The following is a 17,135-nucleotide window of genomic DNA, read 5'->3' on the forward strand; positions in this document are numbered from 1 at the left end:
CCATGGCATAGGAAACAGTTGGCTGTAGGCTTTCGACCTTCCTCCTCCATAAGCGAAAGCTCGTCCACAGAGCTCAGTCTCATGAGCACTCCATCTGCAGCTGGCAGTGTTGCACACAAGGTTTCCCACTATCGAACAGCTAGTGGTAAGCGTCAGCAGGCTGTGTTAAAGATGATAGCTTTGGGCGACAACAGACACACCGCGGAGGTACTGGCTGACTACTTGCAGCGACAAACTGAGTCATGGCTGGAAAGTCTACATCTTGAGCCAGGCAAGGTAGTCAGTGATAACGGCCATAATTTTGTGGCAGACATAGCCCTTGCAAAACTCACACACATACCTTGCCTGGCTCACACTTTGAACCTGGTGGTGCAGTGCTTCCTTAATAATTATCTGGAGTTAACATCCCTGCTCCATAAGGTGTGAAGACTGTGCTCGCACATCTGTCGCTCGGCCGTACACTCCAGTCGTATGCAGAAGCTGCAGCGATTGCTCCACCTCCCCAAGCACCGCCTAATCATAGACATTGCAACAAGGTGGAACTCCACCCTGCACATGGTTGAGAGGCTGTGCGAACAGAGGCAGGCTGTAATGCATTTGTGGGAGGATACACAGGCAGGCAGTTTGAGGGAAGATATGGAATTGTTGGGTGTGCAGTGGTCGAAGCTGAAAGACCTCTGTAAAGTCCTTCAGTGTTTTGAGGAATGCACACGGCTGTAAGCGCTGATGACGCCATCATAAGCATGAGCATCCCACTTTTGCGTCTGCTCATGCAAAGTTTGACGCACATTAAGGATCTGGCATCTGCAGCAGAGGAGGAGGAATGGGAGGAGGAGGAGGGAAGCCTTGCTGACAGTCAGCCATTGTCTTGTCAGGGAACTGTCCTGGACGAGGTGGAGGAAGAAGAGGAAGAGGAGGAAGATGATTATTTTGGGCAGGAGGATGCTTCTCATGGGGCAAGAGAAAATGTTGGCGTTCCAAGGTCAGGTACAGGGTTTGTGCGTGACTGTAGGGATGTGGATTTGCCAGAAAGTGCTCCTCCACCAAGCAGTGGCAGTGCATTATTGACACCTGGAACATTGGTCCCCATGTGCGATTATGCCTTGTGGATCCTAAAAAGGGACCCCCGCATTGCCAAAATGATGAAGGATGACGACTACTGGTTGGCCAGCATCCTCGATCCATGCTACAAAGGCAAATTACACAACATCATGCCACAGGAGAACCTAGAGATAATATTGGCTAACAAACAAGCAACTCTGGTAAACCATTTGTTTGAGGCTTTCCCAGCACACAGCAGCGGTGCTGGTTCTCCCACGAGCCGTAGTGGGCACAATGGAAGAGGTGTTCATGGGGCACACAGCCAAAGTGGCGTTGGAGACAGGGGTTTCATGACCATGTTGTGGACTGATTTCTCAAGTACCGCTCACACGACTGCTAATACAGCATCGATTAAAAGTGACAGGAGACAGCAGTTGTCAACTATGGTTACAAACTACTTCTCCTCCCATATCGATGTTCTCCCTCACAGGTCATTCTCCTTTGACTATTGGACCTCTAAACTGGACACCTGGCCTGAATTGGCACAATATACCTTACAGGAGCTCGCTTGCCCTGCTGCTAGTGTGCTATCTGAAAGAGTCTTCAGTGCGGCTGGATCAATCCTGACAGAAAGAAGGACCCGTCTGTCAACCCAAAATGTTGAAGATCTAACCATCATTAAAATGAACCATGCATGGGTTTCAAAGGATTTTGTCCCACCTTCTCCTGATGACTCATAGGTTGCCAGAAAACTGCCTCGCTTTTGTCCTCCCCTTCCTCGGACTTGCCCAATTCCGCCATTTGCAGCTGCTGAATGTCCAGCCTACACATCAACATATGCCATTTTTAAACCTCCCTAACTGGGCTGCCCGCCCCCCCCAAGGGCTGGGGTCAAGACCTGGCACACCCGGGCAAGTGCCGTTGCTCTGAATAGGTGGATGGGCCCACTCATGGCCGATGGCACTGGCACAGAGCCCCTCATAGTACAATACAGTGTCTCTGACGGTGGGGGGTCCACTCGCCGTCAGACACACCAGCGTACTATGAGGGGCCCTGTGCCAGTACCGTCTTTCATGAGTGTGCCCCCCCTGCTTGGTCATGGCCACAGCACTTGCAAGTTGCAATACTTACCTCTCCGTGCTCCACCGCTGTGTAGTCTGGACAGTTATATCCTTCACTGGGATGGCCACTAGAAATTTGGTGTATTGATCGATGATGGTTAAGATGTAGCTATGGCCTGTCCTGCTGGCCTCTACCTTCAGATGATCAATGGCTACCATTTGTAATGGACTTACAAGCGGATGCAGTGGTGCTTTATGATCACCTTTCACAGTTGTGATAGTCACAGACGTGTGACATTCCTGCCACCATTTTTCAATGTCTCCTCTCATGCCAATCCAATAGAATCGCCTACGGCCTGTGGCTTCTGTCTTTTGCACTCCAAAATGACCAGACACATCATGATAGGCAGTGAGGACCATGTCTACATCTCTCCTTGTGATCACAATTTGATGGAGATGAGTAACGGTGATGTGATCCACGCTACTGCGATAAAGCAATCCTTTCTTCACAAAGAACCATTTTCGCTGTCTCCACAGACACAGTAATTGAGGGTCTGCATCGCCTCTGCAACATCTACCGGGAGATTTTCCCGCGATGAGTAAGGCTAGTTTCACACTAGCTTATTTTCCATGCAGTGCGCGGCGCCGCTAAGCCCCGCCCCCTGCCGGCTTCCTGCCCGTCCCATCCGGTCATCGCCGCCTGCTATCGCACATGGCTGCATGCGATCTGCGCACCCTATCTTTAGCATAGGGTGCGCAGACCATGCGCTGGCCGTGCGCTAGTAGGATTTTAGCGTGCGCTGCACACTTTTGAAGGTGCGCCGAGCGTGCCAAAATGCAACATGGTGCGTTCGGCGCACCTTCAAAAGTGCGCAGCGCACGCTAAAATCCTACTAGCGCACGGTCTGCGCACCATATGCTAAAGATAGGGTGCGCAGATCGCATGCAGCTGTGTGCGATAGTAGGCGGTGATGTCCGGATGGGGCGGGCAGGGAGCCCGCAGGGGGCGGGGCTTAGCGGCGCCGAGCGCTGTGTGGAAAATAAGCTAGTGTGAAACTAGCCTAATTCCCAAATTTCTGAAAACACTCGACTTTCCGTCTGTACTTGTATCCATGTAGTTTCCAGTAGAGGAGAGTCTGGACTGGCTTACTGAGATTGAAATATATACGAAGATTTAAAAGTACCACAACACTGTATACTGGTGTACGCTTCGAATACCTTTCCCTTTTTCTACTTTTTAAATTCTGGTGTAATACATACTGAGCCTGTGAGTGTCTGCGTCTGACTCTGGAAGTATAGACAGAAATTTACAATTACCCCTAGACTGGATACACCTGGTATGTGCTGATACAGTACCTTTTGTTCAAAATTTTTTATTACGGTATCATCCATAGTGAGTGAGCGTGTGTGGTTTACGCCTTCTATATAGACGGTGAAATGGAGATACCAATTTTTACCCTATACTCGATACAGCTTGTATCTTGTTATACAGTACCTTTTTTTGACATTTAGTATTACGGCCAAATCCATACTGTGTAAGTGTCTGAGAGTGACTAGAGGACTTTGTATACAGAGATTTCAATTGTACCCTATAATATATATACTTGCTATCTTGTTATCCAGTACCTTTTTTACAACATTTTTTATTATGGTCAAACTCAGACTGAGTGAGCGTCTGAGGGTGACTCAGGAAATATATACCGAGATTTCAAATTTGGCCAACACTGTATACAGCTGTACGCTTATGATACAGTAAACTTTTTTTGCTATTTAGATTCTGGTGTAATCCGTAATGAGCCTGTGAACGTCTGTTTGCTACTCAGGAAATATATTTGAGATTTAAGATTACCCCAACACTGTATACAGCTGTACGCTTGTGATACATTACCCATTTACAGCTTTTCATATTCTTGTGGAATCCATACTGGGCCTGAGAGCGTTTGTGTCTGCCTCCTGAAATATATACAGAGATTCAGAATCTTTACACTATACTATATACCTTGTATCTGGTGATACTGTACCCTTTTTATTTTATTGTGTAATCCATACTGAGCCTGTGAGCATCTGTGTATGACTCATGAAATATATACAGAGATTTACTGTTATCCCTAGACTGTATAGAGCTGTACGCTTCTCATACAGTACCATATATCTGCTGGTATTTTGGGTCCATTTTCCAAAACATGAGGAAGTATGGTGGAAGAGGACGCCGACGTGGGCATGTGGGGCCACCTGGTACTGATGGTGGTGGTGGTGCATCTGCTGGTAGTGCCAAAAACACAATGGCAGCTAAGGCAGGAGGTGTTGAGCCTGCCTCATGGTGTAGCTCTGGAAGGCCTGTAAGGCTCCCTTTTCTGGGAGTAGGTAGACTGCTTTTAAAGCCGGAGCATCAGGAACTATTTTAGGCTTACATTGCTGAAACAGCCTCCAGCTCTATCGCCTCCTTTTCTGAAGTTTCAAAAAATGCAAGCACTGAGTCCTGAGTGCAGGCTTCTGGTCAGGAGCAACCCCTTTCCTTGTGTCCTTCACCCACACCAAAAGTGAAGGATGCGGCAGCACACACTTCAGATTACTCCATGGAGCTCTTTTCACATACCATGCCTGGGTTCATTAAAAATGGGGCCCATCATATACTGGAGCATTCCAAATGGGGGAGATCAGACACTGGGGCAGCATTTACAGGGCCCATTATACACTGGAGCATTAGAAATTGAGCCCATTATATATGGAGCATTATTAGGGCCCATCATACACTGGAGCATCATCCATGAGACCCATCATATGCTAGAGCATTCCATATGGGGGACTTCAGACACTGGAGCAGCATTTATGGGGCCCATTATACACTGGAGCATTAGAAATGGAGCCCATTATATATGGAGCATTATTTGGGCCCATAAGACACTGGAGCATCATCCATGGGGCCCATCATATACTGGAGCATTCTAAATGGGGCAGATCAGACACTGGAGCAGCATCTATGGGGCACATTATACACTAGAGCATTAGAAATGGGGCCCATTATATATAGAGCATTATTTGGGCCCATAACACACTGGAGCATCGTCCATGGGGACCATCATATACTGTAGCATTATGTGGAGCTCATCATATACTGTATGGAACATTATACGTGACCAATTATTCTGTATGGAGAAATATATGGGGCTCATTATTCTGTATGGCGCACAATGTGGTGGCCATAATACTGTATGGAGTAATATACTGTCCTTTTTTTGAGCTATTGTACAATTTAAAATAGATCAGTCATGTCATGTAAGCAGTGAAGTATTTGTCATTGTACTATACCTATATTTCTGTGCCGTATCGGAGCATCATGAGTTGTGGTATGTGTTAAAGGGGCACACTGACTCTCTTTGGCCCAGGGCACACGAGAACCTGGAGCCAGCCCTACCCCCCCACAACTTTAGCCAAATAGCCCCCAGTTTTCAATGCGTAACTATTATTATGAAGTAAATTAAGGTTGACAAGCTTCAGTAATAAGAATTTATGCTTTTGGCATTGAAATGGGCACTGTAGGTGTGTTTACTGTCCTCCACTCACTGCCGACTTTGCTTCCCCATTGACTTGCATTGGGTTTCGTGTTTCAGTCGGCCTCCGACTTTTCCCTATAGTCGGCTGATTTTGTTCTACCCGACTTTTGCGAAAGTCGGGTTTCATGAAACCCGACTCGACCCTAAAAAAGGCAAAGTCGCTCATCTCTATTCAGGAGCATTATAATGACACCTTTATCTTTAAGGGCATCATGTGAAGATTTTCTGCAAAAGAGCGGAGAAGATGGAAGTCTGCAGAGATGAGCTGTGGATGAGAAAACTCTTCATAGAGTCTGGACAAGATAAAGAAAAGAAGCAGAACGACTCAAGAGACGACATCATCTATAAGGTGCCTGGATGTAAATGTTATTTGTGATACTGACTAATTCTCATGTTTTTATTTATGTTAGGAGCATTAAAGGGGTTGTCCAGGTTTTTGATGAGTCTGCAGTCATTCTATTCAGACTTCTGAATTCTCACAGTGCTCACTGCACTCTGTTGAGATTCTCTTGTGCCGGTGATTTACACACAAGCAGTCACATGCTGACTAGACATGTGTGGCCTCACTCAATAAAAATGAACTGAGCGAGGCCGGGCACGTCTAGTCAGAATATGGCCCGAAGTATATAAATCACATACTTGTGCTGACATGACTGTACATCGGCAAGGGAGAATCCTAAAAGTGTGCAGTGCATTTGTTACAGGAAAGATGTATATCTTTGTACAGTGTTAGCCAGTAGATAGTGATTTTGTTGTGAGAATTCAGAAGCTGCAATGTCAGGACTCAGCTCTGCAGGTTCCAGTAGTCATTACATGGATACTTCACTCATAAGCGATTTTCATGGTTATGGTCCTGTGACAACAAGCTTCTCTTCCTGCTTCTCTCAGTTTTTCACTGAACATTGAAAGCATTAGGAAGAGCAGCTCGTCGGTACATGACTAAGTGTACAAATCACATATGTATGTGGGGGGCGAACAGAATTCTTGCCCCAGGTGCCAGAAAACCTATACACCTCTGGTCATAAATATGAAATCATTTTATGATCATAAATCAGAAAAGACTTCAAGCAGCAGTTCCTATAAGGATCAGTAATATGAGACGCGGGGGCTTACCAGGGGGGCTACCCACATCATCACTATTTTCTGCGACTTGTTTTTATACTCCCTTACGCATAATGAAACTTCATAAGTAAGAGGAGCCTGGATTAAGATGGCAGCATTTGAGGAGCTAGAGAAGTATAGATCTTCTGTAATCTATAGAAGGTGCCCAGGGGGAATAGAGGGAGCGCTATGCTGGCTCGTATCTCTTGTGCCGCTGGCATACATAGGATTAAACATTCAACCTGAAGACTATGGTATTTATAACATTGTGTGATGTCATCTTGGCTTCCTCTGCTCAGCATCGCCAGATAAAGTTACCCGTGTGGACCGTGAGATCAAGTGTGTGTCTTATTGCAAAGCTACAATGTGTTTCTTCATTGACACATGTACTATTGTTAAACAAGGCGATCCAATATAATATTGGGTTATTAGCCAGGACAGATCTAATCAGCTCCATCATCAGAGCTTTGTATGTCTCCTGAATAGCGGAAAATGATACTTTATACTGTAACACTGCCAGGCCCCCCCATACGCAGACTTGGAGCGTCAGCTAAAGAGGTATCAGGTGTTAGCAGATTTGTTAGCTCATAAATGAAAGCCTTTAATCAGTGGGCGTGCCGAGAAGAGAGAGCACATGTTCCTGGCACGGGGACAAGCAAGGGGAACAGCATTACCACCACAAGCTCAGCTTCTTACAATTGGAGAGATGTCACGGACTAGACTTTATGGAGGCATATGTAATCTGGAAATTTAGGAAACACAAGGAATTTGACTATTATATTGCAAATCAAAGTATTTTTTGAGAAACGCAAGGTTTTATGCTGATTTTAATATTTTTTTTTGCTTGCAATTTTGTGGTGTTACTGTTTAAGTCTCTAAAGTTACTTTACGTATTTGAGAATGGAGGACACTCTCCTTACATGAAAAGAGCGTCTACTTCACGTTAGGTTTTATAAATGTGCTGTATATCGTATGGGGACATTTGGATTTGGGGCAATGATTTTTCAGACTTGGGGTTATTTATTTCATTACATATAATATTTTCATGGATCTTGATGATTTGTTATATGTACGAACTGATGACAAAGTTGTGCACCATTCTGAGGTCCATAGCTGGATTATGTCTCGTGGTGCACTGCATGGACCAGTCTAATGCTTCTGGTGGTGCACTGGACTGATCCTACAGCCAGATCCAAAAGACCCCCCATTCATCATTTGCTTTCATTAAGTTATTTTCTTGATTGTCTTGTGCCATGCTTTTGCTCTTAACTCTTCAAAATGGAGCACACAATTCATGAATTTTGCGCAGTCAAAAGTTGTTTTGACTTGAATCTAATTGTGGACAGAAAAATTGCATGTTTCTCAAAATTTGGCAAAATTTGCGCAAAAAAGTGTATGACGTGTATAAAATTGCTCCAAAGGGTGGGTGGGAGGTACTGGAGTATATTTGTGCAAAAATGTTGAAGATTTTCAAAAAGTCTCAATTTATGAATCAGCCAAAAACATCTGGAAAGCCTTAACCCCACCCATAATGTCAAACTAAATAAAAACAGACAATCACATAAAAAGTGACTTTATAAAAGGCTTTATAAGCAATGAATATGGTGCACACAAAAAACAAGCACGAAACACACAAAATTAGATAAAAAAGACAAAAAGCAATGATGAATTAGGCCTGCAGTGCTTTTTGATTTGGCTGTGGATGCAAGACTATAGAAAACTGAGATCAGTTTTGGAATACATCTCCTGATGTTGCACCACCACAGAAAGAGGGAAAAAAATCAAAGGATGGAGGAATATATGTGGAAACAAGGTCTAAGCCAAAAATTACTGCAGCAACCACGCTTATCGGCTGACATCAACATTCGATATACACATCACAAAAATGACAGCATATTTGTGCTCTCTTGAACTACTTGGGTCAAAAGTGTAGAACCCCTGGAGTGTTCATATATCTACCCTGATCTTTAATGATCTCTAACATGGAATATGTAAGAATCAACCTTCATCTAGGTACCTAAACCTCTGCTCTTATCCTTTCCGATCCTTAGGTTGAACTTGATGGACATATGTCTTTTTACAACCATACTATCTTTATTATCTAGAACCACTTTTTTGTATATTCTTCTATCTTTATCTACAATACTCTTGACTTATATACTGTATGTATAAGGCTTCATGTAGAACCCTGTTGTTCTGTTTGCCGATAGTCATCCTGTACCCTATTAAATAATGTATGATTCACTCTTCATCTGCATTTCAATGTATATGGACCTTACTTCTTTTAGAACCCTGTTTTATTGAGTCATGTATGTGCATCAGTTTTTATCTAAAACTTCCATGTATCATACATGCTTCAGTCTCTCTAGAATTTCCTTGCAGTGTACATGGACCACACTTTGTCTAGAACCCTGCTGTTTTGCATCGGGTTTCAACTAGAATTTCTATGTACCATGCATGTGTCAGTCCTTCTGTAGCATTTCTTGCATTGTATATAGACCACACTTTGTCTAGAACCCTGTAGTTTTGCATTGTTTATGTGCATCCATCTAGAATTTCCATATACCATACATACGCCAGTCCTTCTCTAGAATTTCCTTGTATTGAGTATGTCCTGGAATTTGTGTACATGCATCAGTTTCTATCTAGAACTTATATGTACCACACATGTGCCAGTTCTTTCCAAGCATTGAATACTGACCTGACTTTGTCTAGTACCCTGTTGCTCTGCATTGTGTATATGGATCGTTTTTTATCTAGACGTTCCATGGACCGTACATGTGCCAGTCCTTCTCTAGCATTGAATATTGACCGGACTTTGTCAAGTACCCTGTTGCTTTGCATTGTGTATATGGATCGGTTTTAGTTAGACCAGCGTTTCCCAAACTCCAGTCCTCGCGGACCCCAACATGTCATGTTTTCAGGATTTCCTTAGTATTTCACAGGTGATGGAAGTATCATCAAGGCATCAGGAATTCTCTCACATGTGTAACACTATGGAAATCCTGAAAACATGACCTGTTGGGGTCCGCGAGGACTGGAGTTTGGGAAACACTGATCTAGATGTTCCATGGACCGTACATTGGCCAGTCCTTCTCGAGCATTGAATATTGACTGGACTTTGTCTAGAACCCTGTTTTATAAAGAATATACATTAGTATCACCATGTATTCTGCAGTCTTCATCTAGAACTTCTTTGTACTATACATCTATTGGTCTTCATCTAGCATCCTTTTATCTTGTATATGAGTAGGTTGCCTATTACTCTTTTACATGTTTTCTAGATCCTTTAATCTGCCTCTAGAACCCCCATTGTATTTTATACACATCAACATCAAGTGTGCTTATGTCTTTAATTTGCTTCTCTTTTGTATTGATTTATGAAAAAATGAGTATTTTAGCTCCACCTTATCAATTATTTGGGTTGCCCACCATTTTTTATTTTCCTTTTTGCACCAGTGGCTAGCAATTACGGTAACAAAAAATAAACTTAAAACGTAAGTCTGCAATAGGTAAAAAAAGACTCATGACTTAAGCATGGCGAAATGTCACAAGCTGCAGTATTTTGTTTTTTTTCCTGACCTCTTAAAGAGGAGGGAAACGCAGTGTTTGAGAAAATATATAAAGAAAAAAAAACCTCTCCACGCCTTCTTTTCTCTGCTCTCCGTTGTGGAGAGTAACTAACTACGACCTAGATATGTCTGTTTTAAATTAAAAAGGAATTGTAAATGTGACCTTGCAGAAGCTACTTTTTCTAAACACATGCAGATATTACGGATCTCTGTTCCGTGATCCAAATCGTGCAAAAAGACGAAAAAACGAAAACCATACTTTATCCTGATCACGCCACTGAAAGTTCTCTTCCAAATCTGATAGCTGAAGGATCTTCTTGGCAAAGAGCCTGTTAAGCAATGCGAAGAGCAACAAGAAAAAAAAACTAGATTTTTTTTTTTTGCCAGTAAGTGAACACATATAGCAGCGATGAGTTTGTCACTCGCCTCGGTTCATGGGGTTATCACAATGTGTTTTTTTACATAGAATAGCAGATAAGCAGATTTTATTATCTCAACTCAGTGGTTCACCCCTAAAGCACAAACTATGCAGCGCCAAAGAGTTAAATGACAAGTTCAGCTCTGCTACATCTGTGACAGTGAAATTTGCACCGCTGGTTAGTAAATCAATGCCTTCTGACAATTAAAGATGTCTGTTTCTCCAGCTAAACTAAACTGTTTGCTTTTTGCCATCAGGATATAATATTTCATTGTACATATACATTACGCATATACAAACAAAAGTATGCAAATGATTTTCACTCTTCCCAATCGGGGATTCGGGATTTTGTCTTTTAATCAGTCGCAGAAGAGGAAAATCGAAATTAGCACTGTCAATTCCGAAATCAACACGAAAGCTTGCGAAAGAAAAAAATAAATAAAATTCTTAAAATTCCGAAAAACCTTACCTTCAATATAAATTCCACTTAACGGAAAGATTGGATGTGTTTTCAGAAGCAATCCTTTACCGAAAATCTCCCCAAAAGCGAAAGAAAATGGACGTAAACCTCCAGAAATGTAGATTTGATTCTTCTTATTTTAATAGAGAAATTCTGTTTTTAATGCAAAATATCAGCTCTGGTAAGAAAGCGAGTGATAACTCCAGCCGGATTTCAGAGAGGAGAGAGGGAGAGGGCTCTGGCTGTGTCTGGATTGTAGTCCATCAGCAAAACCAAGTAATCAAGCAGAGAAAAGCCCCAGCGAGTCTGTAGCTCTGGCTCCATCCACTTTCATGCAGGCGACTGACTCTCACTTTCCCTCTCACTTTTTTTAAATGACCAAAGAATCCAGTTTTCCCCTCTAACTTAAGCCAGATATCTGTTGCTTGCAAGTGCCACCTCCTCTAGGGATTGACAGAGATTTTTAACTCTTTGCTTCTCAGGTCTACATCAGGAACCAGGAAAAGAAAAGAGTAAGGGCGGGTACGCAGGGGTTAATGTGTCATTTTTCGAGGGATTCTTAATTTTTTCAAAGCTGAAACTGACTTTGGTCACCAGAGTGACTGACTTTAGGAAATATCTCTTTTTTTTAGGTAGCAGGAAGAAAAAATCTTTATGCAATCTACCCATGCGGTGTCTAGAAAAGACCGGTGTTTGTACGGAGGAGGATATTTTTCTGCATGATGTGATATACAGTATCTAATTCACTTTTTAAGTTTATTTTCCCAAAGCATAGCTAAGAGCACAGTTTTTCATGAACTAGTGCTACCCATGTTTTTCACATATACTTTAGCCTATAGGGTTGTTCACATGTCCGTGTATTTTTCCAGACCGCGAGGTCCACACCAAAACACAGAAATGGGTCTGAATTTGATTGGAGTCAGTCACCAATACAAGTGTATGAGTCCCTGAAGCATTCTGTGGCGTCTGATGTTCACTGGTAGGAGAAGCTTCAGAAACCTCCTTTTTTTTGTATACAAGAAAATCTGACGAAGATCTGATGGTAAAAAGTGATACTCTGTACAATCACTGATGAAAATTTGATCCACAATACATTTTTTTAATATGAGAAAAATCACTGATGTCTGAATGAGAACTAGCACAATCGTAACAGGTGGAGAAATTAGATCTTCAATTCTAAGAACCTAAAAATTCAAAGCCAAGTTGTTTTTAGAGGTCCTGCTGGTCAACATGATCATGAAGGCCATCAAGCATGTCTGGCTCGCCCTGTAAGAAGTGAATGAGACCTAGCACAATCGTAACAGGTAGAGAAATTAGATCTTCAATTCTAAGAACCTAAAAATTCAAAGCCAAGTGGTTTTTAGAGGTCCTGCTGGTCAACATGATCATGAAGGCCATCAAGCATGTCTGGCTCACCCTGTAAGAAGTGAATGAGACCGTAACAGGTAGAGAAATTAGATCTTCAATTCTAAGAACCTAAAAATCCAAAGCCGAGTGGTTTCTAGAGGTCCTGCTGGTCAACATGATCATGAAGGCCATCAAGCATGTCTGGCTCGCCCTGTAAGAAGTGAATGAGACCTAGCACAATCGTAAAAGGTAGAGAAATTAGATCTTCAATTCTAGAACCTAAAAATCCAAAGCCGAGTGGTTTCTAGAGGTCCTGCTGGTCAACATGATCATGAAGGCCATCAAGCATGTCTGGCTCGCCCTGTAAGAAGTGAATGAGACCTAACACAATTGTAACAGGTAGAGAAATTAGATCTTCAATTCTAAGAACCTAAAAATCCAAAGCCGAGTGGTTTCTAGAGGTCCTGCTGGTCAACGTGATCATGAATGCTATCTAGCATGTCTGGCTTGCCCTGTAAGAAGAGAATGTCTCATCAGATTGCGTTATTGGGCTACATCCTCATGATGAGGATTTGATGTTGCAGATACTGTATTCAGCAGTATTTCTGCATCTATTATCTCTTATGACTTTTACCTGTGTTTTTAACATTTTTTAACGCTGCAGCTTTTGTTGCTTTTTGGTATGTCAAGTTTTAAATAAAGTTGATTTGTCATTGATATTTCCTGGTATTTGTCTTTAACAGAACTTTATTGATCCAGTCATGTGTGGATTACATGCGTTTATTTTACCTTCACATTTTCTGCATCTAATGTTATTCTATGGGGAAAATCCATACATAAAACTCAGTGTACCCTCAAGAGAGGTTGACATGTTACTATATATTCTATAAATCCCAGCTACTTTGCTGGAACTGTAAAACGCTGCATGTTTTGTGCATCAAAAGCTCATTGTCGGAGTTTAACCTTGAAGGGAACCTGTCATGTAAAAAAAACGATATTAACCTACAGATACAGTCATATGTTAAAGTTTGGGCACCCCTATTAATGTTAACCTTTTTTCTTTATAACAATTTTGGTTTTTGCAACAGCTTTTTCAGTTTCATATATCTAATAACTGATAGACTCAGTTATATTTCTGGATTCAAATGAGGTTTATTGTACTAACAGAAAATGTGCAATCTGCATTTAAACAAAATTTGACCGGTGCAAAAGTATGGGCACCTCAACACAAAAGTGACATTAATATTTCGTAGATTCTCCTTTTGCAAAAATAACAGCCTCTAGTCGCTTCCTGTAGCTATTAATGAGTTCCTGGATCCTGGATGAAGGTATTTGTGACCATTCCTGTTTACAAAACAATTCCAGTTCAGTTAAGTTTGATGGTCGCTGAGCATGGACAGCCCGCTTCAAATCATCCCACAGATGTTCAAAGATATTCAGGTCTGGGGACTGGGATGGCCATTCCAGAACATTGTAATTGTTCCTCTGCATGAATGACTGAGTAGATTTGGAGTGGTGTTTTGGATCATTGTCTTGCTGAAATATCCATCCCCTGCGTAACTTCAACTTCGTCACTGATTCTTGCACATTATTGTCAAGAATCTGCTGATACTGAGTTGAATCCATGCGACCCTCAACTTTAACAAGATTCCCGGTGCCGGCATTGGCCACACAGCCCCAAAGCATGATGGAACCTCCACCAAATTTTACTGTGGGTAGCAAGTGTTTTTCTTGGAATGCTGTGTTTTTTAGCCTCCATGCATAACGCCTTTTTGTATGACCAAACAACTCAATCTTTGCTTCATCAGTCCACAGGACCTTCTTCCAAAATGTAACTGGCTTGTCCAAATGTGCTTTTGCATACCTCAGGTGACTCTGTTTGTGGCGTGCTTGCAGAAATGGCTTCTTTCGCATCACTCTCCCATACAGCTTCTCCTTGTGGAAAGTGCGCTGTATTGTTGACCGATGCACAGTGACACCATCTGCAGCAAGATGATGCTGCAGGTCTTTGGAGGTGGTCTGTGGATTGTCCTTGACTGTTCTCACCATTCTTCTTCTCTGCCTTTCTGATATTTTTCTTGGCCTGCCACTTCTGGTCTTAACAAGAACTGTACCTGTGTTCTTCCATTTCCTTACTATATTCCTCACAGTGGAAACTGACAGGTTAAATCTCTGAGACAACTTTTTGTATCCTTCCCCTGAAAAGCTATGTTGAATAATCTTTGTTTTCAGATCATTTGAGAGTTGTTTTGAGGAGCCCATGATGCCACTCTTCATAGGAGAATCAAATAGGAGAACTACTTGCAAGTGGCCACCTTAAATACCTTTTCTCATGATTTGATACACCTGGCTATGAAGTTCAAAGCTCAATGAGGTTACAAAACCAATTTAGTGCTTCAGGAAGTCAGTAAAAAGTAGTTAGGAGTGTTCAAATCAAGAAAATGATAAGGGTGCCCATACTTTTGCACCGGTCAAATTTTGTTTAAATGCAGATTGCACATTTTCTGTTAGTACAATAAACCTCATTTGAATCCAGAAATATAACTGAGTCCATCAGGTATTAGATATATGAAACTGAAATAGCTGTTGCAAAAACCAAAATTGTTATAAAGAAAAAAGGTTAACATTAATAGGGGTGCCCAAACTTTAACATATGACTGTATGGGGTCAATCTGCAGGTTAATAATGCTCTAAAGCTGTGCGGGCATGAAAGGCCGGGTATTGGGAGGAAATTATCTTTATTCTATCTAATAGACTCCAGCTTTCAGCCATAGAGGCACAGCTTGAGTAACTGCTCAGTACACTGAGCGTGAAACCTGTAGGAACACCCTAGCCCACTGACTGACAGCCGGATCTGCACTGCTGAACTGGCTATCAGTCAGTGTTGGGGGCATGTTACAACCACAGCTCACGATACACTGAACAGTGACTGAAGCTGTGTTAGCAGTGCCTCTTTGACTGAATGCTGGAGGCTGCTGGGTGAAATAAAATTCATTTCCTCCCAGTAGGTGGGCTTTCAGTGCTGCAACAGTACAGCTTTAGAACACTTTTAGCCTGTAGATTAACCCCACTTTTCTTCATTAAATGTGTGCATATGTGCATCTAATATGAGTGTATTAATATATTAACCTATCACCGTCTTCTCCAGTATCCAGCTCCGTTCCACTCCTCTTTTACAATGTAAGTCAACAGAGCCTTCTTCAGACACACTAGAGAGTTACATTGTAAAAGCCACTTTTGGGTCATGCAGAGTGGTGACTTCACTGGGGAGCAGAGAAGAATGGCGCTGGATACCGGAGAGAGCAGTGGTAGGTGAGTTAATACACACTACATATAGGTTTAGTAAAAGAACACACATCTATACGTCTGTACATCTATAACCAGATTTTACAAAAAAAATATTTCCAAAACTGAACTTAAGTCTAGAAAGGTTAGAATTTTTTCAAAAACGTTAGCGAACAATCAGAATCTGAAACATAAAACCATTACATTAAGGCCGGGGTCAGACTTGCGAGGAACTCAGGCGAGTCTCGCACGTCAATACCCGGCGCTACCGCCGGTATTCGGTTCAGAGCGTTCAGCTGCATAGAAATACATGCAGCTGAACATGCCGATCCGAGTGCCGGCAGCAGTGCTGGGTATTGACGTGCGAGACTTGTCCGAGTTTCTCGCAAGTCTGGCCCCAGCCTAAGTGACATAATCAGGATTATAAAGGATGATGGAGTAAAACTCTTTACCAGAAGACCTGTTTACTGTGTAGCTGACGATAGCTCTGCCTCAGCACCATGACATCACTCCGAGGAGACAGGGCTCTGTGTAACATATCGCTTTATGTGTAGACTGCCAGCATTCACATTTACCACATGCAAGTCATTGTTCTCATTCACACTGACATGTCCTGTCTGGTAGGGTGTAAACACACAATCCACTGCGCACTGTATACAAACAGATCACATTCTTGAATTTAATGGGATTATTTCTGATAATTGACAAAACTTACAACATGCTACATAAATATGGAATACTTACATTTGAAAACAGATACACAATCCAATTAGAGGAATCTACATTTTCTTCCATGGCTTTTCTATTTTATTGCTGAATTGCTGCTGCTCATGAATGGGCAGCTCTGATAAGATGTTTTTATGCAAAATTAATTTTCTTTAACCTTTAGGGCCCCCAAAGTTGAAATTAAAGGGAAAATGTCACCAGGTTTTTGCAAGCAGCATAATGTAGGTGCAGAGACAATGATTTCTGTGATGTATCACTGGCTACTAGCTGCAGTTTTGAAAAAAAAATCACTGTTTTATCTGCTGCAGATGAATCTAAATGGTGAGCTCTGTGTAACCCCACCCACACCACTGATTGGTAGATTTCTGTGTACACTGTTCATAGGCAGAAAGCTGCCAATCAGTGTTGGGGAATTATAGATAGCTAATGAATATGGAGGACTAGATAGTAAAAGTCCTCTAGTCCTCTAGTGATAATCTGCTAATACAATTACTGTTTTATCAAAATTACAGCAAGTAGCCCAGTAAATGATACACCTCTGGAATCAGGGTCTCTGAATTTACATCATGC

The 17,135-nt window shown here is 42.1% G+C and overlaps 1 protein-coding gene across 2 annotated transcripts in view; it reads right to left on the reverse strand.

The window, feature by feature from the left end:
* Window positions 1-11,572, reverse strand: part of RSPO1 (R-spondin 1) — a 232,533-nt gene extending 220,961 nt beyond the window's left edge. For both annotated transcript variants that reach the window (XM_073562421.1, XM_073562420.1), the window contains exon 1: window positions 11,217-11,572. The gene's annotated coding sequence lies outside the window, so the exon portion shown is untranslated. The remainder of the gene's footprint in view (window positions 1-11,216) is intronic.
* Between the last annotated feature and the right edge of the window lie 5,563 nt (window positions 11,573-17,135).

Source organism: Dendrobates tinctorius, unplaced genomic scaffold (genome assembly GCF_039654945.1).
Source record: "Dendrobates tinctorius isolate UK_male_01 unplaced genomic scaffold, ASM3965494v1 ptg000015l, whole genome shotgun sequence".
In the NCBI taxonomy this organism is placed as follows: domain Eukaryota; kingdom Metazoa; phylum Chordata; class Amphibia; order Anura; family Dendrobatidae; genus Dendrobates; species Dendrobates tinctorius.